Genomic DNA, 24,001 nt, shown 5'->3' on the forward strand with positions numbered 1-24,001 from the left:
GCATTTATCTGGTTACTAAGGATGTTGAATATCTTTTCATGTACTTATTGGAATGTCCTTATGGCATTGTACATTTGTTTATTTTCTTTTGTGAAGTGTCTGTTCAAATCTTTTGCCCATTTTTTGCCTAGGGTGTTTTGCCCTTTTATTACTGAGTTGTATTTGTATATTCTGAATAGAAATTCTTTGTTAGATACATGCATTGCAAATATTGCCTTCTGGTCTTTAGCTTGTCAGTTCGTTTTCTTGATGGTGCATTTTAAAAAAATATTTATTTATTTATTTTGAGAGAGAGAGCGAGAGAGTGTGTATGTGAGTGGGGGATGGGGCAGAGAGAGAGAGATGGGGGTGGAGAGAGAGAGAGAGAGGAGAGAGAGAAAGAATCCCAAGCAGGTTCTGTGCTGACTCCATCTCACGAATCGTGAGAGCATGACCTCAGCTGAAATCAAGAATGGGACACTTAACAACTGGGCCACCTAGGCTTCCCATTGATGGTGCATTTTGAAGAGAAAACGTTTTGAACTTTAATGAAGACAATTGTATGAATTTTTATTGTTAGTGTTTTTGTATCCTCTTTTTTTTAAATTAAAAATTGTTTTGAATGTTTATTTATTTTTGAAGGAGAGAGAGAGAGACAGAGAGAGAGAGAGAGAGAGAGAGAGAGAGAGAGAGAGCATGAGCAAGGGAGAAGCAGAGAGAAAGGGAGACACCGAATCCAAAGCGGGCTCCAGGCTCTGAGCTGTCAGCACAGAGCCCAATGCGGGGCTCAAACACACAAACTGAAATCATGAGCTGAGCCAAAGTCAGATGCTTAAAAGACTGAGCCACCCAGGAGCCCCATGAATCTTTTTTTTTTTTTTAATTGAGGTATAGTTGACACATAATGTTACATTAGTTTCAGGTGTACAACACAGTGATTGGACAACTCCTTCCAGTATGCTATGCTCACCACAAGTGTAACTACCATCTGTCACTGTACAAACACTATTGCAATACCATTGACTATAGTCCCAATGCTGTACCTTTTATCCCTGTATGTATCCTCAGAAATCTTGCCTAGCCCAAGATCATGAAGGTTTTCTTGTGTACTTTTCTCCAGAAATTTTATAGATTTAGGTATTACATTTAGGTCTCTGACCCATTTCAAGTTAATTTTTATATTTGACAGGAGTTATGAATTGAGGTACTTTTCTCCCCCATATTGATACATAGTTGTTCCAGAACCACTCACTGCAAAGCCAATCTTTATCTTCATTGAATTACTTGTGCAGCTTTGTCAAAAATTAATTAACCATATGTATGTGGATCTATTTCTGGACTTTCTGTTTATTCCAGTGATCTATGTGTCTGTCTTTACACTAGCACCATGTAATCCTGGTTACTGTAGATTAAGAGTAAGGTTTTAAACCAAGTAGCATACATTCCTAACTTTGTTGTTTTAAAATTTGTTTTGACCATTCTAAGACTTTTCCATTTACATGTAGATTTTAATAATCTATTTGTCAATTTCTACCAAAAACTCGCTAGGATTTTAAGTAGAACAATTGCTCTGAAACTGCAAATCAACTAAGGGAAAATAGGTATCTTATCCATATGGATTATTCAGTTCATGAACAGGGTATATCTCTTGATTAATTTAGTACTCTCTCTTAGAAATATTTCATAGTTTTCAGAAAACAAATATTGCACTTATTTTGTTAGATTTATCCCTAAATATTTCATGTTTCTTTACACTATTATAGATGGGAACTTTAAACATTTTCACTTTCTAATTTTAAAATGGACTTTATAGGGGCACCTGGGTGGCTCAGTTGATGAAGAGCCTGACTTCGGCTCAGGTCATGATCTCATGGTTTGTGAGTTTGAACCCTGTGTTGGGCTCTGTGCTGACAGCTCAAAGCCTGGAGCCTGCTTCGGATTCCGTGTCTGCCTCTCACTCTGTCCCTCCCCAGCTTGCGTTCTGTCTGTCTGTCTCTCTCAAAAATAAATAAACATTAAAAAAAATTTTTAATGGACTTTATATTTCAGGGAAGTTTTAGGTTCATAGCAAAATATGAGGGAATGTATGGAGATTTTCCATACATCCCCTAACTCTACATATGCACAACTTCCTTCACTATCAAAATCTGGTACAAAAGAGATATGTTTTCTACAACGATGAATCTGTATCAATACATGATTATCACCCCACAGTCTGTAGTTTACAGTATGGTTCACTCGTGGTGTGTACATTCTATAGGTTTGGACAAGTGTACAATGATATGTATCCACCATTATCGTATCATACAGAATAGCTAAAAACCCTTTTACCTTCACTTATTTATTCCTACCTTCCTCCTTAGCCCCTGGCAACCACAGATATTTTTGCTATCTCCATAGTTTTGCCCTTTCCAAAACATCATATAGTTGGAATCATATCAGCCATGTAACCTTTTCTTTGCTTTGCTTAGAAACATGCAGTTAAATTTCCTCTATATTTTTTCCTGGCTTGATGGCTCATTTCTTTTTGGTGCTGGCTAATGTTCCATTGCCTGAATATACCACAATTTATTTATCCATTCATCTACTGAGGAACCTCTAGGTTGCTTCCATGTATTCACAATTACCAGTAAGGCTGCTATGAATATCCATGTGCAGGTTTTTGTGTGTAGAGATACGCTTTCAACTTATTTGGATAATACTAATGTGAATAATTGCTGGATCTTATTAGAGCATATTTAGTTCTATAAGAAACAGCCCAATTGTCTTCCAGAGTGGTGGTATCATTCCACATTCCACCAGCAGTGAATAAGAGTTCCAGTTCTTCCTCTTTCTCATCAGCATTTGGTATCGTCAGTGTTTTGGATTTTGACCATTTTAATAGGCATGCAGTGTATCTCATTGTTGTTTTATTGTACAACTCCCTAATGACATAGGATGTTGAATATCTTTTTATATGCATATTTGTCATCCATATACCTTCTCTGTGAGGTATCCGGGGTGTTGCCCACTTAAAAAAATCTGGTTGTTCATTTTCTTTAAAATTGTTTTTAATGTTTATTTATTTTTGAGAGAGAGACAGAGTGTGAGTGGGAGAGGGGCAGAGTGGGAGACACAGAATCTGAAGCAGACTCCAGGCTCTGAGCCATCAGCACGGAGCCCAATGCGGGGCTCAAACCCATAGACCATGAGATCATGACCTGAGCCAAAGTTTGATGCTTAACCAACTGAGCCACCCAGGCGCCCCAGGTTGTTCATTTTCTTATTGTTGAGTTTTACTTTTTTTGATGATAGTCTTTTACCATATATGCATTCTGTAAATATTTTCCTAGTTTGTGGTTTGTTTTCTTATTCTCTTGAGAGTGTTTTTCTCATAGAAAAAGTTTTTAATTTTAATGAAGCCCATCTTATCAATCTTTCCCCTGTGGATCATGCCAATTGTTGTGGGGGTTTTTTTTGCTAGTAAATAAAAATGCAAATAACCTTTTTTATAGTATTTTTGCAGAATTTTCCTTTTTTTTTACATATATATATTTATTTTAGAGAGAGAGAGAGAGAGAATAAGTGGGGGAGAGGGGGAAAGAGAGAGAGAGAGAGAGAGAGAGAGAGAGAACCTTATGTAGGCTCTATGTATGCTCTATGCTGAGCATAGAGCCTGATGCAGGACTTGATCCCATCAACCTGGGATTCATGACCTGAGGCAAAATCAAGAGTTGGTTGCTCAACCAACTGAGCTACCCAGGTGCTCCACACCTTTGTATTTTGCTCCATGTATTTCGCTCCATGACTTTGTATTTTTTTTATCTTGTTATACTCATTTATGATTTTAAAATTTATTTTATTAGTAACTTTTTTATAGACTCCTTACAATTCGACACAGACACAATCATGTCATATAAAAATAAAGACAGTTTTAATTCTTCCTTTACAGTCTGTATGCTGTTAATTTTATTTCTTACTTTGTTGCACTGGCTAGAACCTATAAGTACAATATTGAAAGGGAGTGGCAAAAGCAGATATCTTTGCATTGTTCTGAATCTCAGGAGAAAAGCCTCTAGTCTTTCACTATAAAACGTGATGCTAAGGGGCACCTGGGTGGCTTAGTCGGTTGAGCGTCTGACTTCAGCTCAGGTCATGATCTCGCGCTTTGTGGGTTTGAGCCCCACGTCAGGCTCTGTGCTGACAGCTCAGAGCCTGGAGCCTGCTTCAGATTCTGTGTCTCCCTCTCTCTCTGCCCCTCCCCCACTCGTGCTCTGTCTCTGTCTGTCTCTCAAAGATGAATAAATGTTAAAACTTTTTTTAAAAAACATGATGTTAGCTCTAGATTTTTTGTGGACACCTGTATTAGGCTGAGGAAGTTCCTTTTTATTCCTATTTTTTGTGATTTTTCTTTTTTTTTATTATTATTATGAATGTATATTGAATTTTTTCAAGTGCTTTTTCTGTACCTATGAGATGATTATATTGTTTATCTCTCTTAGTTTGTTAATATAGTGAATCATGCTGACTGATTTCCAAATGACAAAATAGCATGGCATTCCTAAAAAAAAAAAAAAAAATCCCAGTTGGTCATGATGTATTATCCTTTTTATATATGGCTAGATTCAGTTTGCTAATATTTTGTTAAGCATTTTTGTGTCTATATTCATAGGAATATTAGTCTATACCTTTTTGTGTGTGATATTGGTCTAGTTTTGGTGTTGGGGTAATTCTGAACTCATAAAATGAGCTGTGAAATGTTGCCTCCTCATTTGTTTCCCGAAAGAGTTTGTACACAATGGACATTATTTCTTTCTTAGATGTTTGGTGGAATTCACTGGTGGAGCCATCTGGATCTAGACTTTTATCTTTGAGGAAATTTGGAAATATTAATCCAATTTTATTTAATAGTTATGGAGCTATCAGCTTAGCTATTTCTTCTTCAGGGAGCATGGTAGTTTGTGTCCTTCAAGGACTTTTTCTATTTTGTCTTAGTTGGGTATGATTTTATTCAGAATATTCTGATATCCTTTTAATGTTTATAGGCTCTACTCACACTTTCCTTCCTGATGTTGGTAATTTGTATTGTCACCTTTGTTTCCTTGTTTTCAGTTTTTTGGTCATTTCAAAGAATTTGCTTTTGATTTGATTGATTTTCTCTGGTGTTTTTGGGTTTTATATTTCATCAATTTCTGCTCTTACCTTTATTATTTCCATATTCTGCATGATTTGGATTTATTTGCTCTTTTTCAAATTTCTCAAATGGATTGATTTGAAACTCTTGTTTTCTTTTTTTTTTTTAATTTTTTTTTAACGTTTATTTATTTTTGAGACAGAGAGAGACAGAGCGTGAATGGGGGAGGGTCAGAGAGAGAGGGAGACACAGAATCTGAAACAGGCTCCAGGCTCTGAGCAGTCAGCACAGAGCCCAACACGGGGATCAAACTCACGGACCGCGAGATCCTGACCTGAGCCGAAGTCGGATGCTTAACCGACTGAGCCACCCAGGCGCCCCTCTTCTTGTTTTCTAATGAAAGCATTTAATGCTATAAATTTTCTTCTTGGCACTGCTTTAGCCGCGTTCTGCCCCTTTGATATGTTGTATTGTCACTTTCATCCATTTAAAAATATTTGAAAATTTCTCTTATGATTTTTTCTTTGACCTGTGAGTTATCTAGAAGTATGCTGCTTAATTTCTAAATATTTGGTAGCTTTTATATAGCTTCTTATTATTGATTTCTACTTTAACTCCATTTTGGTCAGAAAAAAAATATTTTTTAACTTGTTTATTGCTGCTTCATTTCTCTTTAAAAAAAAATTTTTTTTTTCAACGTTTATTTATTTTTGGGACAGAGAGAGACAGAGCATGAATGGGGGAGGGGCAGAGAGAGAGGGAGACACAGAATCAGAAACAGGCTCCAGGCTCTGAGCCATCAGCCCAGAGCCCGACGCGGGGCTCGAACTCATGGACCGCGAGATCGTGACCTGGCTGAAGTCGGACGCTTAACCGACTGCGCCACCCAGGCGCCCCTTCATTTCTCTTTTATAAGGATTTTCCTTAATTCTTCTCTTTTTCTCTCTTGATTAGCTTGCTCTACTTCAGACTGTTTCTGGTGTAAAAAGACTGCTCCAGTCTTGGCTGTCTATGACCTTTCAGCTCTAGGGCCCAACACCAGGTAATTGTTCGGATTCAATTCTAAATTCTCAGGAGAGTGTCTGATTGGATCTGCTTGTGTCAGTCCAATCAGCTATGGCCAGAGCAGTTGCTAGCACATGGAATTAATAAGGCAGACTGGTCTATCCCTTTAGCAGGACTATGGATGAAAACAGCATAGAAAAAATGGCACATGGATTGGCTAGCACTCCAAAAGTTCTAGTATACGTATTCAACAGAAACATTTCTCAGATTTTAGAGTTGATGGGGGAAAAAGTTTAGAATAAAATTGGAAACCAAACCTTCAAAGAGCATTACTCTTTCAATGGTTCTCTTGATGGTTAATTCTGATTTCTTTTATTGGAGTATGCAGTGGTATTACAGGGGCTGTTGAGAATTATAGAATAAACATGGTGCATCTTCTTGAAGTTTCAATTTTATTAGAAGTTGTGGGAGGATTTTATATTTAAAAAAAACATGGGTTTATGATGGAGTAGACTGAAAACAGTCAAGATTTTAAAGAGATGAAACAGAACTTGAATTTCATGCTGGTGGATAGATCCTTTGTGAAAAAGATCCTGTGGGCTCTTTAATAGAAGCTGTGGAAAACTCCATGAGCAATGTCAAGAACCTAGCTAGTATCATAATCCTCACCCTTGTTAGCATTTAAGTAATATTTCCATCTTTACCATCTACAACCTACACAAAAATATGACATTTAATACCATGCCAGATTCTCCAGGGCTTCTTGATTCGTAGGCACAGAGAAAAGGATTAACCTCAGCATGCTCATTGCATACCTATGACATGCTAAGTTAAATATGTATTTAAACATGGTTTCTTTTGCATTTACCTTGCTAAGATAAATGGGAAGAAAGTGAGGTAGACAGGGATAAATAGAGGTCAGTAGAAATGGCAACACTATTTCCAATTTTTAAAGAAGAAAGGATGGGAATATGAGAAGAGAGTGAGATCATGTTCAAGAAGCAGCACTTACTACTAGGCATGCTGACTCTCTTGCAATCTAATTAGGCTCCCCATGGGAAATAGCTCGACAATCACCAAAGTGAGTAAACACAGACATCTCTTGGGTCCAAGCTCATGTCCATGACTTCACCCACACCACTAGTCGCTCCTCCTGCTCAAACTTGTAGCTGAGCAATCACTAAATTGACAACAAAATACTAAGAACAACTGGAAAATGAAATAAGAGTTTCTCATTAGCCTCAATTTTCTTTGGGGGGAAATGATATAGATTATTGCACATGTAAGAGGAAGGCCCAGATTACATGATGATTTTCATTATGACATGTAGACTGTGCAGTTGTACAATGTAGTCACTTTAGGTGTTTTCCTCTCCAGCTATGAAAGTTTAAGAGACAATGAAGCTATGTATAAATGTTAATAGCTCTGTGATATTGAAAAAGATGCATTCTAAAATATGGACCCTCATGAATAGCTAGCCTCTAAACACATGTTCTGCTTTGTCATCAATCCCTGATATTCTACCCTTAGGGCTGGGTTAACTTGGATTCTTTGAACCCCGTTGAAGTGTAACCATCTCTGGGAAGGATATCAATTTTTCTTCATCACCGTGTGGTTGTGAAAGCAGAAAGGAGTGTCGAACAGCACAGAGATGATCTTGGTTCTAGGACAGCCTTGTCACTGGATTTCTGTGACCAAGGGCATAGCCCCATTTTGAATTTCCATGATCTCATCTGTACATAAAGGGGCTGAACCAGAAGATCTCCAATGTTCTCTTCAGGTTCCATTTCCTGTGAGCCTGTAAGGAATGACTATGTGGGCAGGAGCATTTTTAGAATAGGGATCTGAGTGAGCACGTTTCTACCCTCAGGGCAAAGAGCTCTGAATGAAGAGGCTGGCACTCAATGCCAAACTTTCCTTATATTATATTTCTGTCAAGGAAAACCCTTGGGGCTGTAGACCTAAATGACCATAATAGTAATAAAAACTATTGTTAGTGCCTATTCTGTACTCTTGCTGTCTTGTCATCCTTTACCTCAGGTACAGTTGACACTTGAACAACATAGAGGTTAAAGGTTCCAACCCCTGTGCAGTCAAAAATCTATGTATAACTTTGACTTCCCCCAAACTTATCTGCTAATAGCCTACTGTTGGCCAGAAGCCTTACTGATAACATAAACAGTCAACCGACACATGTTTTCTACTTATGTTCATTATATACTGTATTCTTACAATAGAGTAAGCTAGAGAAAAGAAAATCTTATGAAGAAATCATAACGAAGAGAAAATACATTCACAGCACTGTACTGTATGTATTGAAAAAAATCCACATATAAGTGGACCCGTGCAGTTCACACCCGTGGTGTTCAAGGGCCAGCTGTACTCATGATTCAGAAGTGCTGACGTGGGACCATGGCACACACCTCTCTGAGTAGGTCTGCACCACTACTTGAGTTCTAAATTCTATAAGTATCCTTGAGAATCAGCCAATACCCATCTGTCTCCATGGTTTGGTGGGACAGATGTGTTTACGATTATCCAGCCTACTAGTCTTACCTCGTTTCAAGAACTTACCAGGAAGAACAGGTGTCAACAGACCTTCATTGGGAAGAAAGCAAATTCACCTACACAGAGTTGGGAAGTTATGGGATATCCAGGTGGATCTGTCCAGTAGGCAATTAGAAATATGGGTCCAGGGCCGAGAAGAGATCTGGATTTAGGAGTTATTTATATACAGGGTGTGGTTGATGGCCATAACGTTCCAGCTTGTTGTTGTTGTTTTTTTAATGTTTATTTATTCTAGAGAGAGAGAGAGAGAGAGAGACAGAGAGAGAGAGACAGAGCACGAGCAGTGGAGGGGCAGAGAGAGAGAGAGAGAGAGAGAGAGAGAATCTGAAGCAGGCTCCAGGCTCCCAGCTGTCAGCACAAAGCCTGACGTGTGGCTCGAACTCATGAACTGTGAGATCATGACCTGAGCCAAAGTTGGAGGCTTAACTGACTGAGCCACCCAGGTGTCCCCCTCCCTGCTTGTCTTAAAAAAAACTTAATAATTGTACATTTGTATTTCCTATAATCTATGGCGTAAATCAGATAATGTGATACAGGACTAGAAAAAAATTTTGAAGGATTTATGTGTTTCAAAGCCCTAAATGTGGCTACTTCTTGTCAAGTGGCTTAGGAGAGGTCTGGAAGACTGTTAGTGTTCCGGTGAGAGTAGTTTTTGATTCGGACTGTGTTCGTCATACACTTCTCCACTTCTAAAATAGGGACAGCTCAGTCTCATGCTCATTTCATTCGAGACAGAGTTTCCTAGTCTGCAGGAGGTTCGGGGGATAAGTTTTCAGGGTCTGTGGCATGCAGGTGCAGCGGTGACAGGAAAGCAGGATGAGGGGTGTAGGGGCCTGATGCCAATTTCTCTCCTCGCCTCAGGAAGGTTAGTGCTGCGAATCCTCCTCCGCGTTCCTGGCCTTTCCCAGTCGGCACCATTAAGCTCCAGGGTCTCCTGGCAAAAAAGCTGGAACTCTTAGACTGGAGGCATCCTGCTGATTTAGAGACACGCGGAGATAATTAACTGGTAGTTTCTGCCACAGCCTGCTGATCCCCTTCTAGAAACCACTGTAAAGATAAAATGACTTACTGACTGTGTTTTTTTTCTAAATGTCTCTGGTGCCTATAACTTTTGCAGCAATCATGACATTTTGTGTTTATCATTAATATTTTAGCTGAAAGCATCTTCTTTTCTCCCCTCTTGTTCCTGCCATGGCTTGTCTGCAGTTCAGATTATCAGCTTTCTCAGAAAATGCTCTGTGAGGCCCAAACGTTGGCAAGTTAGACTGGGCCATCTCCTGCACCCCATGGATGTGCTCTGTCGCCTGCTTCCGATTCCCGCTGTGGACTGAAGGCTTGGGGAGGTTGGTTTTATGCCACAAATACCTCATTCGTCAGTGCTGTCTTCTGAATCTCCCTCCTCATGTCCATTATCACAGACCTTGAATAATTGTTTTCATTCAACCATTTAGCGCATTACTTTTTTGACCAGCAAGCTAAACCCGAGTATCTTCCTGAGTCCCGTGTTGTCATTAACATGCTTCTTGTTTAACTCAAAACAGCTGTTCCTCCTCCCCCCCCCCACCCCATCCTTAATCTTTCCTCCTTAGACAAACCTTGCTTATCCAGAAATTTTGGAAAAGAAGTATTTTTGAATTAGTGAAAGGGTAAGGATTTCCCACTTTCAGTATGGAAACTTCTTTCATTTTAACCATTTTAATGGAAATCTTTCCAAAATACATTGTTTAGTATCTTCTTAAACAGAGAACATAGAACATAATTTAACTTTTTCTTGAGGTGTTCGGATCACTACCATGAACAAAGGTTTTCTACTCTGCTGCAGCACACTGGAGCCCTGAGGGCCTTTTGGGGGGGACAAAGGGTCCTAGATTTCTGTGATCCTGAAGGTATTTTGTAAACTTTGAAAGAGACTGTCTTCCTGCTCTTTATCAGGCCCCTACCTACCACTTCCAGTTATCAGTATATCTATCTTCGAAAATCCTTCTACCCTGGTTTTCTAATTCTCAGTGTTTACTGTGAGCTTAGAAAACCAATATGCACACACATATGCACATGTGCCCTTGTGTGTAAAGGGTGGTGAAGACAGACCTGAGAATTGTCTATGACTAAACCGAGTAGATTGTGATTTCTTTTTTGTTCGTTTCCCAGAGGCCATCTTCAGTTAATTTTTTTTTTTTTTGGCTGATTTTAGAAATGGAAAGTTGCAAGACAAATGAGTTTGACATTGGTGAAGAGTTACCGTTAGATTTCTAGGAGCCATCTCTAGAAACTTCTTTCTAGGTTACATTCTTTGTTTTTACTTTATTCCAGAACAGGCAATGGTTACTAAGAAATGATTCTTTTTCTGAGAGGTCTTTCATTTCATTATCCCAACTTCACATGCAAACTGTTTCACTGACTATCTTTAAAAATGTTATCATGATGTTCTCAAGCTATTGTCATTAAAACACACACACACACACACACACACACACACACACACACACACACAAACCACAGGTGCAAAAACAAAGTGCAACCACAAGAGCGAAATCCCTCTCTCTCATTGTCCTCTTTTGTCAAAGTGCTGTGGAAAGCCAACTAAGTGAACTGGGCCGTTTGACAGAGTAACCCATACCAGCCCCATTGTGCAATGCCTTGAACGTAAGTCCTTTTCAACTAAACGGAGGCATATTTTATTTTATATTGTTGACTTTGAACCCTGCAGCTTAGCAAAGAACACTTGTGCAACGTTTTCTAGATCAGTTTATCATCTGCTCAGAGCAGACGTGCATTTTTCTCATCATTAAAGGGAAACCAAACCCATCTACATAATCCCCCAATCTGCTTTGTTTCTTTCCAGTCCTTCCTGGCCTAGGTTCTGAACTATTAATGAAGGGATGTGAGAGTCACGTGCTGTCTTCTCACATCCAGGCCCAGTGGGAGCATAGGCATGGTCAGAGAGCGGGGAGATGAGAAATGTCCCCATTTTGCAAAATGAAGTGCTTCGCTAAGTTGGGTTGCTTCCTCTCTGCCAAGGTGCTTATTTAAAATGCAGATTCCTGGGTACACTCTACACCTGGTGAATCAGAGTTTCTGGAGGGTGGGGCTTTGTAATTTGCATTTTAAATCAACTAGATGATTGCTAAGTTTTTTGTTTACTTACCAAATTCGATGGTTCTGACTCTTATGTGAATATTAGTAACAGTTAAACTTATTGAAATACTTCTGGAGTACTGATCATAGTTAAACTTTATTATTGTAAGAATAATTCCTTTCATTTTCATAGCAGCATTTTCAGCCTTTCAAAGTATTTTCCTAAATATAACCCTCTGAGATGGACAGGGGAGGTACAGGCATACCTCATTTTATTATGCTTCACAGATATTGTGGGTTTGGTTTTTTTTTGTTGTTTTTTTTTTACAAACTGAAGTTTTGTGGCAACCCTGCGTCAGACAAGCCTATTGGTGCCATTTTCCCAACAGCATTTTTCACTTCATGTCTCTGTGTTACATTTTGGTAATTCTTGCAATATTTCAAACTCTTTCATTATTATTATATTTGTTATGGAGCTCTGTGATCAGTAATTATGACTCACTGAAAACGCAGATGATGGTTAGCATTTTTGTGTCATAAGTATTTTTAAGTTAAGATATATTATACATTATTGTTTTAGGTGGAACGCTCTTGCACACTTAATAGACTATGGCATAGTGTAAACATAGCTTTTACACGCACTGGGAAACCAAAACATTCATTTGATGCACTTCATTATGATATTTGCTTTATTGAAGTGGTCTGGAACCGAACCTGCAGTATCTCGGAGGTGTGACTGTGTTATTACCTCCATTCTAGAGGTGCAATTGGGCCCCTGCGACTTAGTGACTTGGACAAACTACACTATAACTTGGTGGCCAGGAGTCAGGAGTGGCGGACAGGTCTTCTAGCCTTATTTCACTGCACGTTTGGTTTCTAGGACCTGAGACACAAGAGAAAGCTTTATCAAAGTGCCCCTTAAAAACAGACCTGACATGAAACCAGTACCTTCCAAGCTACTCCACATGCTGTTGGGTGTGCTGTGCATTTGCTCCCAAAAGATGAAAGCACAGACCGAGCCCTGGACATGGGGTAGGCGTGGGTTGGGGGGGGATGGAACAGGAATCTTCAAAACAAAGAAAATCTCATTCCTCTTCTGCTCATCCCCTTCAATTTTCTGATCTTTCTCCTCCACTCCCTCTTTCTTGTAAAGACTCAAACTCTGAAATAATTATATGAAATTAAGTCGGTAAAAGCCAGGCTTGTTTCCTTAAGATTGATGTGTTAACATTTTGGGCAGTTTTCTCAGGACTCAGGGAGACTATTATTTCTGAGCTGGGCTGTAGGAATCTTCCCCTTCCCCATGCAGGGGTGAACCTCCTCCCCCAAACTCCATGTTTCTTTATTCTATGACCCTTCCCTTCATGATACAGCCTGTGAGGAGAATAAGTTTAAAAAAAAAATTGCTTTTAGTGCTCAAGATTTCTCTTACTTTGGTCATCTCTACCTACTTTCCCAAAAAAGGGATTGGAGAGAAATAGAGACACCGGAGTCTCTAAACTCGCTCTGAAAGACTGAATTTAAATGGAGCATTTCTCTTCCTATATTGGACATTAAGGTTTGATGGTCCAGGATAGCATGACCCTGACTCTAGGAGTCTGGAGGAGGTGAGGGAAACACTTTCCAGCCCCACCTGCCTGTTCTTATCTCTAGATCAAGATAAGCAAGCTGGTATGCTATCACCCAAAATAAATCTTTTCATGTAAATTGTATTGCTTTTTAAAAAAATAGTAATAGTAAAATAAAGGTGTGACTGCCCATCACTTTTCCACTGTGTGCAGTAAAATGAATGCAAGATTAAAAGGTCACTGCGCTTCTTTGCATTGGGAAATAAATGGCTTGGTTGCCCAGTGCTAAACCTGCGCTGAGTTTCCCAGGTTCCTGAGGCAGCCCATGAAGAGACGAGCAGGGTCAGGTTCAGGAGGTGCTTGCTTGCCTTGACACATCATTCCTAATTACAACGCCTTTCTAAGCCCCTTCCCTTTAGCTTCATAAGGCTTGTAAAAAGTGCCCGCAAACTTCTGCCTTCCTGTGCCTCCCTGCCCTGAGGTAGAAATCCTCTTCTTGCAGGAAGTGCAAAGCAAAGTTCAAAGCGTTCTCCATCAAAAGAAAGTGCGCCTGATGCAGTATGATGTGATTACTTGACAATTAAGGGGGGAAAAAAATGCCAGGGCCACTGCATCACTGGCCAGTGCTGGCCCCTTGCAATCTCCTTTCTAAAAGATATTTACAATTTCCTTCTTCAGTATAGATACACACCAAAACTGAACACCATTTAGGGTCAGAGCCACTGGTAGCTTTGGGCTACCTGGGGATAGAAAGTTATAAAGAACTTGTGGTGGAATGTCCCCATGAAATGCAGAGGCTAAGGATCAAGCTAAAGGGAGGGAGGAGAAAGAAAGGAAGCCAAGGGTCTGCAGACCCCAGGGCTTGGCCCTGTGGCTCCGGTGATTTTCTGGATGACTGCCAAGCTTGTTTCCTTGCTATAAAACAAGCCCGGTTCAGCCTATGTTAAAAGAGGGTTAAAAGGGCTCCTAAATCTTTCTGGGCATTGAAGATCCACGGAAAACTCAGCCTGATGTCTTTTACATCTGTTTCGGGTTCTCAGCCTCATCTGGCTCAGCTGCCTTTTCTCCAGCGAGAACTCACAAGCCCCATTCAAGCCGCTGAGTGCAGGTATAGGGTGTCTCCCCTCAGAGCACAGGGGACGAGGGGTGAGCTTCCGGGCAGCAGGCAAGTCCCCAAGGCTGGCCCACTGACACCGTAAGTTTATACCCAGGGGCCGGTGGAGGGGAGGCGGCGGGACTAGGGTGTAAATGGGCAGCACACCCAGCCCGGAGAGGGGAGCCTAGCGGCGGGTGGGAGAGCGCTGGCTGAGGTCGGTCACACGGAGATTGAATTTCAGCTGAATTAGATCAGAGCTGTGGGAAACAGCACCTCCTTCACACACACAGCCGGTCTCGTAGGAAGATGTGGGAGGGCGGCTAGGGAGACAGAGGCAGGCAGCTGCGATGAAATACCGAAGTCAGCTCACAGAGGCTAACAGCCAACTTAATTACTGGATACCTCTCCCCAGCGTGTGGGCCAGGCTCCGCAGACTCTGGGGTTTTAGACTGAAAGGCTCCATGGGGTCAGGGAGAGATGGGACGGGCGGTCAGCATTGAAAATACACCCTGGCTTGGGAGCGCGTCTGTGTGTATCTTTAAAGGAGGGAAAGCATGATTGTGAATAACAGTATGGGAAAGGCTTGGAATTTTTAGATTCACAGCTGCAGAGGCAAACTCCAGAAGGGATTTTGGTGGCTTTCCCTGTTACCTTTAGGGTTTGATGTTTTACAGCATTTCATTAACATGCAACGTGAGCTTTCGATACTGTGTTTGCTGTTAGGAACTGTTCCTCTCATCTCCTTTCTCTGTTTAATAACCTGAAGCCATTTCAGTGACCCAGAATACCAGCTTTTCTTGGGGTGGTGGGGGGGGGGCGGGGCCATTGGAGGAGTGGAAACTTGGAGGAAAGTTTTAGAATTAAAACGGGAACACTTGCAGTCCTGTTAAAAAGGGCAAGAAGTCAGCTGCTTTGAAATCCACTCCCTCAGCAGGGGTGGGGAAAGCCTTTCCAGGAGACAGTGGGAACACATTTGCTCCTAAGCTGGCACCAGAGTGGCTTTCTCCGGGGCAGCAAGGGCCTGGCATTCTGTATGCTCCGTTTGAATCGAGGAGCCTTCAAATGATCCTTCTTTCTTTTCCTGTCACTCAACAAGAGGCTGGAGGCAGAAATTCCTACAGCCGCTTCCCTTGAACCAGACAGAAAACAACCCCGAGGCTGCCCAGCGCTCCCTAATCTTGTGGTTTGCACATCAATTTTGAGCCTACTGTGGCTGATGAGAAAATGACCTCAAACCACTGTTCACTAAAGATCTGTGTTTATTCCGATGCCGTGTGCTTTCTGCATAATGCGCCTTTTCTTGGACCCAGAAGCTTCTGGAGTTTGCACAATGTCTGGGCCTGAGGAAACCAGCCAGGATGTCCCCAGTAGGATGAATTATCACCCCTCGGTAAAAGAGAGAGACACCCAGAACAGAGACAGTCTACTGAGCAGGATTCCCACTCAATGTTTGAATTCTTAGGGGCTCACCACTTTGGTGGCTTTCTCGGGATTCACAAAAAAAGAGACAATTAGAATCCTGAGAACTCAGGTGCTATTTTGGATTCTCCTAGATTAGGTGGGATACCCCAAAGGGCACATGGAAGGACTGCAGGGACTTTGTGAATCATCTGAAATTATGTTAAAAATGTATATGTAAAAATGTTATATATTTTCCACAGCCCCAGGAAGAGAGCTCTTATATATTCAACAGCTTTTTAAGAGTCCAAGACTCCCCAAGATTTAAGAAGTACTGTTTTAAAGATTTTCCAAAGGTGACTTTACAGGCAGCTAGGGGGTGGGGGGAGGTGCTTGGCTTCCCTCAACCCCACAGGCCCTGCAAAGTCAAATGCATTGTCTTCTGTCTGCTGTGCTGTAGTGCAACCTGGGTGTTTGATTCATGCAACTGAATGGAAATAGTAATGGGGAGAGGCCACACAGAAGCAGGTGGGTGTGCCCACACAGTGCGCTTCACCTGACTACCTGGGAGTGGAGTATGGCTCTTCCTGGGGTGGGTCCAGCCAGTTGATACTGGGCTTCCAGAAGTTATACTCCCAAGGCAGTGTTCTAGGAGGACATATTAACTAAGAGAGAAAGCATAAATGAGAACCTTAAAGAGCGTACAGTCTAGGGCAGACCTGATTAACCTCTTGGATAAGGAAGTTAGATAAAATAGAGCAAGATTTGCATCTACCACTTGGGAAGAGTGTGCACTGGCCTGTGGTGGTGTAGACTCCTTTCTATAGGGCAGGGGAAGACTCCTGGGGGGAGACGTGGTTGTCATAATACATCTTGAAAAATAACCAGGTTGCCAGAATTCCGCAGTCCTCCACTCTGGATTTGATTTTCGTTGCAAATTATAGGCATGCTTTGCCTTAAGAAAATCCCCCCCCCCCCCGCTTTATATATATATATAAATATAAATAAGCTCTTCCCCCAAAGCAAATATATTGGGGATGGTGATTATTTACATTAAATAATAGCTCTTATTGATGCCAGAATTTTATGAAAAAAGGCTTTACATACATTATCTCAAGTAAACTTACATCTCAATGAAATATGTACTATTTCTCCCATTTTTCAGATGAGGAACTTAAGGCTTAGAATGCTTAAGGCAACTTTCTTTTCCATCACTACTGCTTTACAGAGTGGCAGAGAGAACCAGCTTTGAAAGCCAGATGATGCCATCTCCAAAGACCATGATTTTATATTCTCTACTAGACAGCTTCTCAGTGCAATAAGATTTGATGCTTTGCCAGAAGTATCAAGACCCCAATTTCATCTTAAACGTGACTTGATTTTCAATGGTGGGGGCAAAAAGAATGTTTGCAGAGTACCTACTGTATTCTAGATACAATGCCAGAGGATGCAAGGATCTCGTATCGTCAAAAATTAAATTTAAAAAAAAAAAAAAGTTATTCAATAATGAAAGAAAATTAAATTTTATAAAAAATTCAATTCTTGGGCTTCCCGGGTGGCTCAGTTGGTTGAGCTTCTGACTCTTGATCTCAGCTCAGGCCTTGATCTCAGGGTCATGAGTTCAAGCCCTGCGCTGGTCTCAGCGCTGGGTGTGAAGCCTACTTACAAAAATTTTTTCAATTCCTGTGGAAAAATTTCAAAATGCTTTTTTCATTTAAAGTTAGGTACACACATGCAAATCGTCTCCCACCAGGAAATTACAAACTAGTCAAAACTTTCCCAGGGCAGAGGGCAGATTGTGTTTAGTATCTTATCCCCTTTTCTTAGGAGAACGTCTGACCTAGGCCAGTCATAATTACTGAATGAATAAGCGAGTACCAGAATGAACCTTCTTTAAGGACAGTGATCAGAAATTCTTATACCTTAAAATGGAAGCCCATCACCTTGGGCACCAGACATCAAGATATGGGTGTAGCTCATTACATGCCCAAAGTGAGTTCACATGAGGGAGACTAAGAAAGGTGAGAGAGAAAATAAGAGGATATGGAGATCTCTGTTTTGAAACTTGAAAAACTATACTTTGTTTTTCTAACATTTAATTGTTTCTATTCAGATTGGGGAAATTAAAATCTCTTGCTAGTTGAAATTTCTATGCCAATGAACACAATACCTGCCCTTTTCAGAGATCTCAGTGAACGAGTTCTCAGTGATTTTTGGTTCATTACAGCACTCTAGTCCACATGATATTCAAACATAATATTTTCCCTCTCCCTTCTTGGCGTGTGAGTGTTTGGAAAGAGTTGACGTGCCTGGGGTCTTTGGTAGTGGAAAGCTCGCTCTTTTCTTTCTTTCTTTCTTTCTTTCTTTCTTTCTTTCTTTCTTTCTTTCTTTCTTTCTTTGTTGGGAGTACAAATAGTTAATCGAAATGACATGCTGTTGGTGAACCAGAGAATGAAAAGTGAACTAATTTTGAGGACAGCAATCATGGGCTTGAATTGCAGCTTTAGAAATGTCATTTCTGTTGAGAAGTATCCCAAAGCAAGTGCTACCAAGGGGAACTTTGCACTTTCCAGATGTGAAAAAAGCTAAGGGTAACCATCCCTCTTGAGAAATGCAGGCATTCATGTGCTTAAAGACAGAGGGTTGGTGCAGATGCTATCTTAAGACTGCTTCTAGGTCTCTGGTGTGGTCAGAGTTTGTGGAGGGTAAAGTCATATAAAAAGTTAGCTGCTCCCTGCTTTTAGCTCAATCTCTGGTTGCCCTTAATGTCTTCAGGCCAGTAGCAGAGCACTGTAGAGTCTGCAGGAGGCAATAATCATTAGGCTCAGAGCTCTTCAGGGAGCTTATCTCACTGCCTGCCCCACAAGTTACAATTCAATGTCCCAATTAGGTTGTTCCAGGGGTCCTTCCTTCCTTCCATTCTTCCTCCCTTCCTCCCTACTCCCTTCCTCCCTCCCTCCCTTCCTTCCTTCCTTCCTTCCTTCCTTCCTTCCTTCCTTCCTTCCTTCCTTCCTCTCTCTGTCAATTTACTAATTTATTTGTTCATTTAACAAAGATTGATTGAGTCTCTCTATGGCTTCATAGCAGCCCCCATCTGGTGGGATGGAACACACAAGTACGCACTCCAAATCCAGTGTGTGTTAGAGAATTGGAATTACACACAGCTGTTAGCCAAGCAGAGCAGAGAGGCACCCAACCACTGGCAGTTGGGGGTTAAGGAGATCTTTCCAGAGCAAGTGAGTTTGAACCAAGCCTTGAAGGATACATGAAAAGTTTGCTGCGAACAAAAGACACACTAAGGTTCTCCAGGCTGATGGAACACCATGTGTACAAGGACGGAGGGACTGTGGAGAGAGGGCAGGCCAGGGAAATTGTGGCAGATGTGAAGAGTGGAGGTAACCCTGCCCGGACCCCAGGCTGTGTGCGGAGCCCTGATGGGAGATGAGGTCAGATATGAAAAACAATTGCCAGCATTTATTGAGCACCTGCTCTTTTCCAGGCACTGTTCTAACCGCTTTATATGTTTTGACTTAATCATTATAATAGCCCTAGGAGGGGGGTATTAATATGGCTCCTTTTTTACAGATTTACAGGGAGATCAAGTATCTTGCCAAAGAGCATACAACTAGAGAGGAAAGGCCAGTATTCAACCCAGACAGTTTGACTCCAGAGCCTGTGCTCTTAATGGTTATGCCAGGCTGCTGCTCTGACAGCCTCAGATTTACCTTGACAAGTGACAAAGTAGACTCTTTCCTGCCTTTTGGTCTAGTGTAAGGTGGAGGTTACCATAAGTGTGGAGATAGTTTTCTTCTACCAGACTCTCCTTCCTTAGACCAACGGCAGTGAAGCTGCACATGCCGTTTTAATATCAGAATGCCGATGCAGAGGGTAGGGACCAAGTCTGTTTGACTCATCAATGTATGTTCAGTAGGAGCACAGCATTTGGTATACTGTAAGTACTGACTAAATACGGGATGAACAATAAATGAATTCATTGATTTTTACTTATTAATCTCATTATGAGAAAGTACATTCAGACTTCTTCAGGGTTATGCATATTTTCTCATCTGAGATGTAAATTAACTTAACAAAAGCAATGCATTCCACTGAAACCTTGTTACATATCTTATATATATTTGGAAATCTGAACTATTCAGCCCCAAGTCAAAATTTACAGATATTAACTTCTTTTAAAATTACCAATCATGGATTGTATGTGTGTGTGTGTGGGGGGGGGGGGCGTATGCCATTTATATCATATGTATTTGTTTTATCTAATATGTGTATTCTTCAATTCATAGACTGTTCACACTTCTCTTCCTGTTGAATCAAAAGGAGGGTCTCATGTGCGTATGATTTTCATCAAGTCTACGCTGTTTCTTTTGAAGATGATCAAAAGTTGGCTGGGTTAGACTTTGCAGCTCCAAAGAAATGGGTTAAGTCATAGAATTATGTTAGTGACATCCGAGGTGGAAATTGCCCGGTGACATGAATTCATTGATTGCTTCATATTTCAGTGTCATAAATGAAGTTGCTCTTTCCTTTGCAAGAAGCAAAGAGTCCAGTAGAAAAAGAGGAGTGTGTTTCTGTTTGGTCAGCAAGGCAGGCAGGGCCTTATGTGTTCTGTCCGTCAACACTGATAAGCTGTGACACCAGGAGGCTAGGAGGATCTCCAGCTGTTCCACCTACACTGGACCCCAGAATGCCCTGATCTCTTTCAGGAAGCCGAGGGAGCCCAAACAGAGAAAGATGAGTGCCACAAACACAAATAATCTTCTAGTCAACTGGAGTTTCATAAATTATTTGGGTATCCATATATTCTGAACTTCAAGAGACCTTCGTTTTCTGGATCCCTTCCTTGTAGCTCAAGAGCATGAGTTCTGGTGATCTCAGTTGGCACAACTTCTCTAGAAAAGCCTTCCACAAAGAGAGTAAAAATTTTGATAAAACCAGTCAAAATTAGAACACGATAACAAGATAATTGCTTTCAAAATTTCTCAATATTTTTCTTTGCTTTCTTAAGTATATTTGTGATGTCAGTAGCATTCAAGGTATTTTTATTCAGTTGTGAAGATATTGACGACTATAATTCACAAGACTTATGTGCTTTACAGTTTGTAACTATACAAATTACAATACTTGTCTATTAAAGATTTATATTTGTCCCTTTGGTTCTTACCAGCTCTTTCTGAAACGAGGAGAGAGATCATTATCCTCTTTTTATAGATGAGGAGACTGAAATTCAGGGAGGATTCCGGGTTAAGGGATTCGTTAACAGACACTTCATGAAAAGTGGTCAGAATTTGAACCCAGTTCTGATTCTAAAACCTATCTGCCTCCTCTCTATTCATGGATAAATTGAGTAGGGGAGTCTATTATTGACTGTCCAGCATGGGCTAGTAATTTCAGACACGCTATTTTTCATCTACAAACTACAGGGTAGGGAACTATGATCAAAGATAGAGAAATTAAGGTTTAGAGAGGACCAATAACTTTTTAGACGCATGGGAAAGGGCTGAGCCCTTTCAGTGAGAAATAGTAGATAACTCTGGGAAGAGAGGTGTTGTCAGGTTACTGAAGTTTCTTGAGTGTGCAAAGCCAGACAGAGCATCTCGTAAAAGGAAGCTCATTGGTAAAAGCGTTTGGGAGGTGTGTTTGCTATTCTGAGGAATATTTTCTTTTCCTTTTCAACAAATCTTTATCACGTACGGAATCTTTGCTCTGCCACCTGCAAACAGACTGGAGAACAATGAAAAACACCCTCTGCAGGATATTGATTCCGATGGAGCAAATGTTGATTAAGCAGAATGGTGGCTTTTTTTTTTTTAACTGGAGGCGTTCCAGATCTTTCCTTAGGCCTGTCTCTCCAGGGAAATGAGCTCTATCCTCAAAAATCTACAAAAAAACCGGGGTAAGAATGTAGATTTACGATGGGAGACGCTGGGCGGAAGGAGGCTATCTGGTAGGCTATCTAGAAGCTCATCTTTGTGTTATTGGAGAAACACTCTCCCTCTTGACAGGATATAGTCTGGTTATCACATAATCTTCTCAGGTTTCATTCTCATTCTGTGCTTACAAATACCCCAAATATAAAGAGATGCATTTCATTAAGACAGCATTTTAAGAGGCAGTTAATCCCAGCTGTTGCCATCTATCTTAAACACCTACCTTTTCACCCTAGTGTGGAGTTTACATGTCGATAAGGGATGTGAAAAAGGGAACCGCAGAAATCTCGGCAAAGGCAAAACACCAAGGCTGCCTGTGGGAATTGGAGTCAGAGAAAGAGCCCTGGAAGCTTTAAGTTCCAGAACGGCCCCTGGTACAATACTTGCCTGCCTTGGGGCTTTGGGCTGACCCCAGACACCGAGGACTGTAAACACTTTTCCAGTCACATAAACGGAAGGATTCTGTGCCTGCAACTTCGGCATTTTCTCCTTAAGAGACCTGTGGCAAAACAAGTGAAAAACACAGGTAGGAACCTGAGAGCCAGACCCCGAAGTTTTCAGCTGACTCACCGATTCTCTTTGCTGGCACTGCCCGTTCCCATCAAGGATGAATTCTCAACACCTGATCTCACTACACGAGTGTGAAAACTATGCACTCCCAGTTGGCCAAGTGGGATTTGTTGGCAAACGACCTGTGAACTTTCTCTCGCTCCTGGGTCTGCTACTCAGAGGAGTCTGGAAGGTTCATGGAGGGAGGGGGAGAGGTTAGAATTAAGTGTGAAATGGGGAAACCAGGAGGGGTGGTCCCAAAACCCAGCCAGGGTGGCGGCTGTAGCCCATTTTCGCTGATGGGGGAGTGGGGATGGGGGCGGGGAGATACACTTTTGTTGGAGAGGAAATAAACCTGTGACTCCAGCCTGCCTGATCCTGCAGGATGGGCTGCCCGTGTTTGAAGTCAGGACTGGCGGGTTTCAGGAAGCTGGCTGCATCAGGTTCCCATTAGCTCAGGCAGCGACACAGTGGGTTCACACCATGACATGGTAACAATTAAGCCTTCTGCTACTGGTCCTTACCCTGGGGTGAGGCTCTTTTCTTCCTTAGCAATGTGGCTTCAAGTCGCCCTGATTTCCTTATGGCTCGATTTCCTGCAGATTCCCATTACTTCATGTCTAATCTTCTGAGACCGCTTATTAGACCACACAAATTGTAACAATTGTCTCCAGCGCACAGACCCCCTTCCAGACCCACAATGTGCCTAGGAGAAATACAGTATCTGTATGTCTGAAATGTGAGAGTTACTTCCTATGTAAATACTCGGATTACCCAAAATCAGAGTCATAAATATTGGGGGAAAATAAACTAATTATACATGCCTACCCTGAGGCATGATAGATTATTTTCTTTCTTTCTTTTTTTTTAAAAAAAAAGAGTGGTTAAAAAAACCCAGTGGTTTAGAATAATTATCTCCATCTTCAATGATGAGAGAGATAAGACACAAACGAATGACTGTAATATGAGGCAGCAAACAAAAAAAGATATAAAGTTTTGGTTTTTCCAAGGAAGGAAAATACTTACATGCAGAGAAGAAGGCAGGTCATTGAAAGTGCCATTTGAGCTCAAACTTGAAACGTAGGTAGAACTTGGATACATGGGAGTTGATGGGAAGAAGAAAAGACCATGAGCACGGACAGATGCTATGGGAAGAATAATAAAATAAGTAAAATAAGACATAGTTCCTGCCTTCAAGAGGCTTTCAATTCAGTTGAAACGATAAAACAGACATAGGTAAGAAAAAATGTAGAGGACAGTATAAGACACAGCAGGCTCAAATCACTTCAGATACAGTTGATACTTAATTGTGGTATGTAAATGTTAGGTGCTGTTTCAAGTAAGGAAGTTGTCAAAGTTTGATGAAATAACTGGGTCAGACTTGAGGAGGATTGGGATTTAAGGCATTAGCAGGAAGGAAAAATGAATGGAGTGAACGTCAGGCCGGCTATGTGCTGGAGACAAGTGGTTCTCAAACTTCAGGGAGCATCAAAAGCATCCAGAGGACTTCTCAGGGCACTTGGGTGGCTCAGTCGGTTAAGCATCCGACGTCAGCTCGGATCATGATCTCGCGGTTTGTGAGTTCGAGCCCCGCGTCAAGTTCTGTGCTGACAGCATGGAGCCTGGAGCCTGCTTCAGATTCTGTCTCCATCTCTCTGCCCTCCCCTGCTCATACTCTGTCTCTCTCTTTCCTCTAAAATATGAA

General features: G+C 41.3%; 1 protein-coding gene across 4 annotated transcripts in view; it reads left to right on the top strand.

Moving 5' to 3' along the window:
• The window catches only part of MRPS28 (mitochondrial ribosomal protein S28), a 229,892-nt gene that overhangs the window by 169,457 nt on the left and 36,434 nt on the right, over positions 1–24,001 (top strand). The window contains exon 1 of one of the 4 annotated variants that reach the window (XM_053208726.1): positions 20,813–22,273. The exons of the other annotated variants lie outside the window; for them this stretch is intronic. The gene's annotated coding sequence lies outside the window, so the exon portion shown is untranslated. Of the gene's footprint in view, positions 1–20,812; positions 22,274–24,001 lie in introns of those variants that run through there. 4 annotated transcript variants of the gene reach the window in all.

The sequence above is a fragment of the Acinonyx jubatus genome, chromosome F2 (assembly GCF_027475565.1).
Source record: "Acinonyx jubatus isolate Ajub_Pintada_27869175 chromosome F2, VMU_Ajub_asm_v1.0, whole genome shotgun sequence".
Classification (NCBI taxonomy): Eukaryota; Metazoa; Chordata; class Mammalia; order Carnivora; family Felidae; genus Acinonyx; species Acinonyx jubatus.